Raw genomic sequence first — 7,057 nt, 5'->3', positions numbered from 1 at the left:
GTCTCGGAATAAACTAAAAATGTATGACACATTTTAAAAACTGCTTCAAAAATTCAAGGGGCAAAATGAAGCTGTTTTGGCAATGAGGTACATATACCAAAGTGATGAATGAAAACTTGATTGTTCTCTTGTTATGCAAATATAAGAACATAGGGCTAGGCTTTGCTACTCTTGCTCACTGAGTCATCCCTACAACAGTAACTGAAGGCAAAGATGGCTCAAAATACATTTTTGCTGACTAAAGGAATGAAGGGTTATATGGTTAATTATTTTTTGAAATAAAAATTCCTTGTGAGAATTTCAACCTTTAAAAAGTACCATCTCTTGACAATAACTTGACGATGGATGATATGTTATAACGGCTGCAATTTAAATGTTACAAGTAGAAATTTGACTATTTCTTATACCCTTACATGTTTATATATTCAGATAGGTCATTGTTTGTTTTCCAGAGAAACGTGATTACTTTTGAGGTAGTATATAAATGTTCCAGTTTATGAGGAATTTGACGTCTTGGCTTCTAAGTTGATGTCTTTTTAGACTGAATCTTCTGTCTCCACAGGGGGATACTCATACTCATAAGGCATGGTCTTGATTCACCCTAATAAATCACTGAGTATGCAGCACCCAGATTTTAATGGAACGTGCTTTGTAGTTAGATAGAGAATAGAGTGAGGTTTTTATCTCCCTTATTTTGGAGGCTGTATGCTGACTAAAGTAGCTTAAAATTGCATTTGCACTCTGGCAGTCACATCACATTATTGACTAATATTCAGACTTTCAGTAACTAAAATCCCAACATCTTTCTGACATGTGCTGATAAGCCTCATAATCCTCTAACCATACTGGTGCTATAGCTACACTGAACTCTATTTTCACCCTTACTTTTGTCCATCTTACAAGATAGCCTTCTAACAGAGTACTACACCTCCAAGTTCACATAATCTGCAAAAGTGATGTCTATTAGGTATCTATGAACTTGCTGCACCTTTTTACAGAGAAAACAAATGAGGATGCATTTGGTGGGATGTCATGAAGTTAAAAACACATCCTCTCCTCAAGAAAGACCAGTCAGAGATGTTAAATACTTCAGGTAAGTTGCTATGGACTGAACTGTGACTCCCCAAAATTTGTATGTGAAGCCCCTGACCCCCAGTATGATGGTATCTGGAGATGGGGCCTTTGGGAGGCAATTAAGTTTAGATGAGGTCAGGAAGGTGAGGCCCTCAGGATGGATTAGTGTTTTATATAAAGGAAGGGACATCAAAGAGCTTCAGGTCTTTTCTTCCGGCCATGTGAGGGCAGAGCAACAAGGAAGAAATCTGCAAGACAGGAGAGGTCTTACCAGAACCACACCATGCTAGTGCCCTGATCCTGGACTTTCATCCTTTGGAAATGAGAAAACTAATTTCTGTTGTTTAAGCCTCCCAGGTTTTGGTATTACTTATGGCAGCCTGAGCTGATTAATATGAAGAAAAATGAAACAGAGTTATCTGGAAGCTTGAGAGGAGTTATTACATTTTTGACGGTGGATTAATATAAGATTTGTAAAAATAAGACATAGAAGCCTTTGTTATATATCATCCAAAGAGAACTTTGTTTCCAAAAACAAAGAGAAATATGACCGATGTTTAGAAGAGGAAGACTTCCCAATGAAGGTGCATTCACATTTAAGAGATCTCCCCATCTGAAAGCAGAAGAAATGAAATACATGAAAACATTAAAACTGAACATGATGAAAAGTATGATCTAGTTGTAAGAGCAACTGGTTGAAATGAAAACTAACAATGCAAAGAAAATCCTGGAGCTGGAGTATAAAACTGGAGTGTTTAGAATGATAGATTTATGAAGTAGTTTGGATAAAGACAAGGGATTCTATGAATAATTTCATGGCTTGCAAATAAGATCAGAGGAAGATGAATGTACATTCAGGGAGTAGCACTGATATAGCAGAAGGGTTAAGTTTCCATTTTTTCATGCCATGCCTTAAATTAGATAAGACTGGAGATAGAGAAAGATGATCAGTCAGTAATGTGGATTTAAATGGCTTTAATTTTATAAACATGCATAATACAGTAGTTAATATTTAAGGACCCATATTCATTTTCCCATATATTACATTACCAAACAAACAAACAAACAAAACACCTCTCCATTTTTCCCCTACATGTGCAACTAGGATATGCTATTCATTGATTTTTTTTTTTAGTTTTTGTTCTTTTATTTCTTTGTAAAATGAACTAGATCTTCTGAGAGCCTTTCTATATTAGGCACAGAGCTTTACTGCTGTTTTTAAGCTAAGTTAAACATGAATAGGAGCCTTCCTCATTTCCATTGAAGTGTCACTCAGAGGAGTACTCACGATAGTGAGTAGGTGGTTCTCTCCACAGAGATTCGTCATGCTGGGTTTTATACTTAGACATTTTTCTCAGGAATGAAAACATTTAAATATTCCATCCTATTTTCTGACTAGTTTTTTCTTTGAAAACCTGCTGTTCTTTCTATCCTAAACTCAACCTTTATCTTTTCCTCCACTTTTTGATCACTTACAAATACAGTAAAACCTTGCTTTGCAGCAGAATTCACTCCGGAAACATGCTTGCAATCCAAAGCACTTGTATATCAAAGCGAATTTCAAGAACCATTGGCTCAGTTGTGATCATGTGACATTTGGCATCACATACTAGTATTGCAAGACATCGCTCATTTATTAAGTTAAAATTTATTAGAAATGTTTGCTCTGCGGAACACTCACAAAACAAGTTACTCAAATCAAGGTTTCACTGTAGTACAATTTGTGGCAAGTTAATGTTTGTTTTGAGAGAGAGCACAAATGGGGGAGGGGCAGAAAGAAAAGGACAGAGGATGTCTCTGATCTGACAGCAGCAAGCCCAATGAGGGTCTTGAAACCACTAACCATGAGGGGACTTGAGCTGAAGTTAGACACTCAACTGACTGAGCCACCCAGGTGCCCCAGCACATACTTTAAAGTAAGAGTGTATATGGGTTAACATACTTTTAAATAACAGATTCACATCATTAAATAAACAAAAAATTCAGGGAATATTCAAATGATATTTTTGAAAGGAAGTGATAAAAAATGTTTGAATATAGTATTCCTCATATAACATGGGGCACACATAACAGCTGACACAGAGAGCTTCTGAAAGTCTTAAATGATTCCTGGAGCAGGTGTCTTGAAATACATATGATTTTAATTTTTTTAAATAAAAATAAGATCCTATATCACTCATCTGTAAGAGTATTTAATAATTGTACACTACACAAAAGGCATTCTTTTAATCAGAAAGAAATTCCAATATATTTGGCCACTATAAGCCATCCATACAAAAACAGCAATTAAGAAATTACCTAAATAAGAAAATATTCTTTTAGTCTAAGAGCTTTGCATCTCAATCAATGAAACAGAAATCAACAGACTTTCTGAAGTGCTTGAGACTTTATATCAAAAGTTTTCCATGGCTTCTGAACCCATTTTATTCATGGAAAGCCTTTATGTCATTCCCTGAGTGACTGAGTATTCTGAAAAAACATCTAAAATACCAGAATACTTCTTAGGGAATGATTTTGACATTAAAAAGCACAAAGCAAAAAGTCCCAGAAAACTACCTAAAAGTTTTGTTTGTGAACTGACTTACAGCCAATAAAGATCAGTCCTCAAACTTTTGTAAGTGACTAAAATCAAAACACCTCTGATAACCTCATGTTCACTTAAAACTATGTTTAATTGCATACACATTAAAAAAAAATTTTTTTAACAGTTATTTATTTTTGAGAGACAGATCATGAGCAGGGGAGGGGCAGAGAGAGGGGCACACAGAATCGGAAGCAGGCTCCAGGATGAGCTGTCAGCACAGTGCCCAATACAGGGCTTGAGCCCACCAATTGTGAAATCATGACCTGAGCCGAAGTCAGACGTTCAACCGACTGAGCCACCAAGGTTGGTCCCCCAAAAATATGTTAAACTGTAAAAGGGCCTTTGGTCATCTGCCAAAATTAGATGTCAATGTTCTATAAACATCTTACAGAAGCAGTTTAAAAGAATAATAACAAAAGAATGGTTTTAATTTTAAAAAGTGACTGATAGTTAAATATTTCTAAGCAATACCACATCATGGGACCCTGCATGAGTCAGAGTGCTTTCTTGACTATCATCAAAGTTATACATCTAGATTTATCTTATCTACTTACTTTCCTCCAGTAATTTTGAAAGTCCTATAAAGAACTGATGATAGGAATTCAATCACTCCAAAGAATTGGACACAGTGAGTTCATGGAAGGAGATGATCTCTTGTTAATTAATATTTGCCCAAGAAATAATGAAGGTCATTCTCACATTATTATTTACTTCCTTGGATTTTACATGAATTTTATATGATTAGATTAGAAGCTATAATATTCTAGCTCTTGATGTTACAATTATTACTTTAATAGTATTTATAATTGAGCAGTTAAGAAAACAGCAAATAACATTCATTTCAACTTTAATGCACCAAAGAGAATGAAAAAAAATGTTTTCCAAAGAAAACAGGATCATTAATGGCACTGTTAATAATAATTTTCAATTAACTGGTAAAATTCTAAACATAATGCAGACTGGGTTACCTGGGTGGCTCAGTCCATTAAGCCTCCAACTCCTGATTTCTGTTCAGGTCATGATCTCATAGTCCTGAGATTGAGCCTTGCTTTAGGCCTGCTTGAGATTCTCTCCCTTTGTCTCCCTCTGTCCCTTTCCTACTTGCATGCACTTGCTCTCAAAAAATAAAAATAAGTTTAAATTTTTTAATAAATAATTCTGATTATTTTTTCAAATTATTAAACAAAATACATATTTATCCATGGTTGGCTTGGTTTCTATGGAAGGTTCAACTATATGTAGACTATCAATTGGTAACATAAGCAAAACATTACACAATGTATTGGTCATGTCTAAAAAGTTGCAGCTGCAGAAAATTCATATACACACATACATACATATGCATATGAATTTAAAGTTTCTGTAGATCTTGTAGTTAGTATTTCTTCATTTGATTTGCACCAATGTTAACATGACTGTTGTACAAAAAACTTTACTATTTCTATTTTTCTTTAAACAACTGTACAAATTTAAAATAGAACTGAAGGGCGCCCGGGTGGCTCAGTGGGTTAAGCATCCGACTTTGGCTCAGGTCATGATCTCATAGTTTGTGGGTTCAAGCCCGTGTCAGGCTCTGCGCTGAGAGCTAGCTTGGAGCCTGGAGCCTGTTGTTGGAATCTGTGTCTCCTTTTCTCTCTGACCCTCCCCTGCTCTCTCTCTCAAAAATAAATAAAACATTAAAAAAAATTTTAAAGAACTGAAAAAGAAACACTTTTATACATTTTATAATACATTTGTGATACATTTTATAACTTTTTTTAAATGTTTTATTTATTCCTAGGAGAGAGAGAGAGACAGCATGAGCAGGGGAGGGTCAGAGAGAGAGGGAGTCACAGACTCTGAAACAGGCTCCATGCTCTGAGCTGGCAGTCAGCACAGAACCCGACGCGGAGCTGGAACCCGCGAACCGCGAGATCATGACCTAAGCGAAAGTCGGACGCTTAACCGACTAAGCCACCCAGGCGCCCCGTATTTGTGATACGTTTTAAAGCATGGGTTCAAAAACTCTGGTTGGTGTATCACTTAAAGGATTTTATAAAAGCAAGCAAAGAGTTCATGTTTATTAATGTAACATGGGGATTACATCCCTGAAATAAGGCCCATTAGACTTTGAGCACAATGACGGCAAAAAAACAAGTCACTGTAACCTCAACATAGTCTCCAATAGACACATTGCCTGATGCTAAGTAGTCATTAGGTGAACTAACAAAATAAATGGAATCACTAAGAGGGTTCTCAAAGGGAGTAACAAGTCTATGTTTTATGTAAATTTAAGAAATACTTAAATTAAAATTAATATAATTTAAATGTTTACCCAATGTAAGTCCACACAGCTTAAAACACCAAATACTTTTGTTTGATTAGAAATAAACTGATAAAAGTAGTATCAGCTATTTTCTGTTGACCAAAAACTTGGATTATCAATTGTAGATGTCTGATTAATAAAACTTATAAGGCAAGTAATTACTTAATAACACATTCGATAAAATTGATTCAATTGGAGAAAGGGCTAATAAGAAAGATCTTCCATGACTGAGGTTGGTAATGGATGTACCTAGGGTTCTAGTATTCTGAAAACATGTATCACTCTCCTGGATTCACATTAAAGTACAGTAGGGTCATAAATAGTTGTCTTTTCTTTAGCGAAAATCTGCAAAACTAACTATGAGTCAGAAGTTTCTAGGGGTGCCTGGGTGGCTCAGTTGGCTAAATACTTGACTTTGGCCCAGGTCATGATGTCACAGTTTGTGGGTTCAAGCCCCACATTGGGGTCTGTGCTGACAAATCAGTCTGGAGCTTGCTTCAGATTCTGTGTCTCATTTTCCCTCTGCCCCTCCCCCACTTGTGCTCTGTCTCTCTGTTTCTCAAAAATAAATAAATGTAAAAAAAAAGTTTCTCAAATGCTATAGATACCACCAAAGAAAATCTCATCAATTATAAGCAGATATCTTCTTTTATATATATCAATAAAAATGCATAGCAAAAATCAAACGTTGGGTTTTTGTGCTATGTGTAAAAAGACTCAATTTAAAGAAGACTAAAATGCCATATGAATTCCTACTTTTCACTTTGGTTGAGTGTGTATGTGTGTTGTTTAAGTTTTTACTTAAATTTCAGTTAGTTAACATACAGCGTACTATTAAGTTTCAGGTGTACAAGAGAGTGATTCAACACTTCTCTACAACACCCAGCGCTCATCACAAGTGCCCTCCTTAATCCCTATGACGGATTTAATCCATCCACCCATCACCCTCCCTTCTGATAACCATCAGTTTGTTCTCTGTAGATAAGAGCCTGTTTCTTCATTTGCCATTCTCTCTCTTTATTTTCCCCTGCAATCCTTCGTTTTGTTTCTTAAATTCTACATATGAATGAAATCATACAGTATTTGCCTTTATC

The sequence above is a fragment of the Hyaena hyaena genome, unplaced genomic scaffold (assembly GCF_003009895.1).
Source record: "Hyaena hyaena isolate Hyena2069 unplaced genomic scaffold, ASM300989v1 scaffold_516, whole genome shotgun sequence".
NCBI lineage: Eukaryota > Metazoa > Chordata > Mammalia > Carnivora > Hyaenidae > Hyaena > Hyaena hyaena.
Note: the sequence above shows the minus strand (reverse complement) of the source record.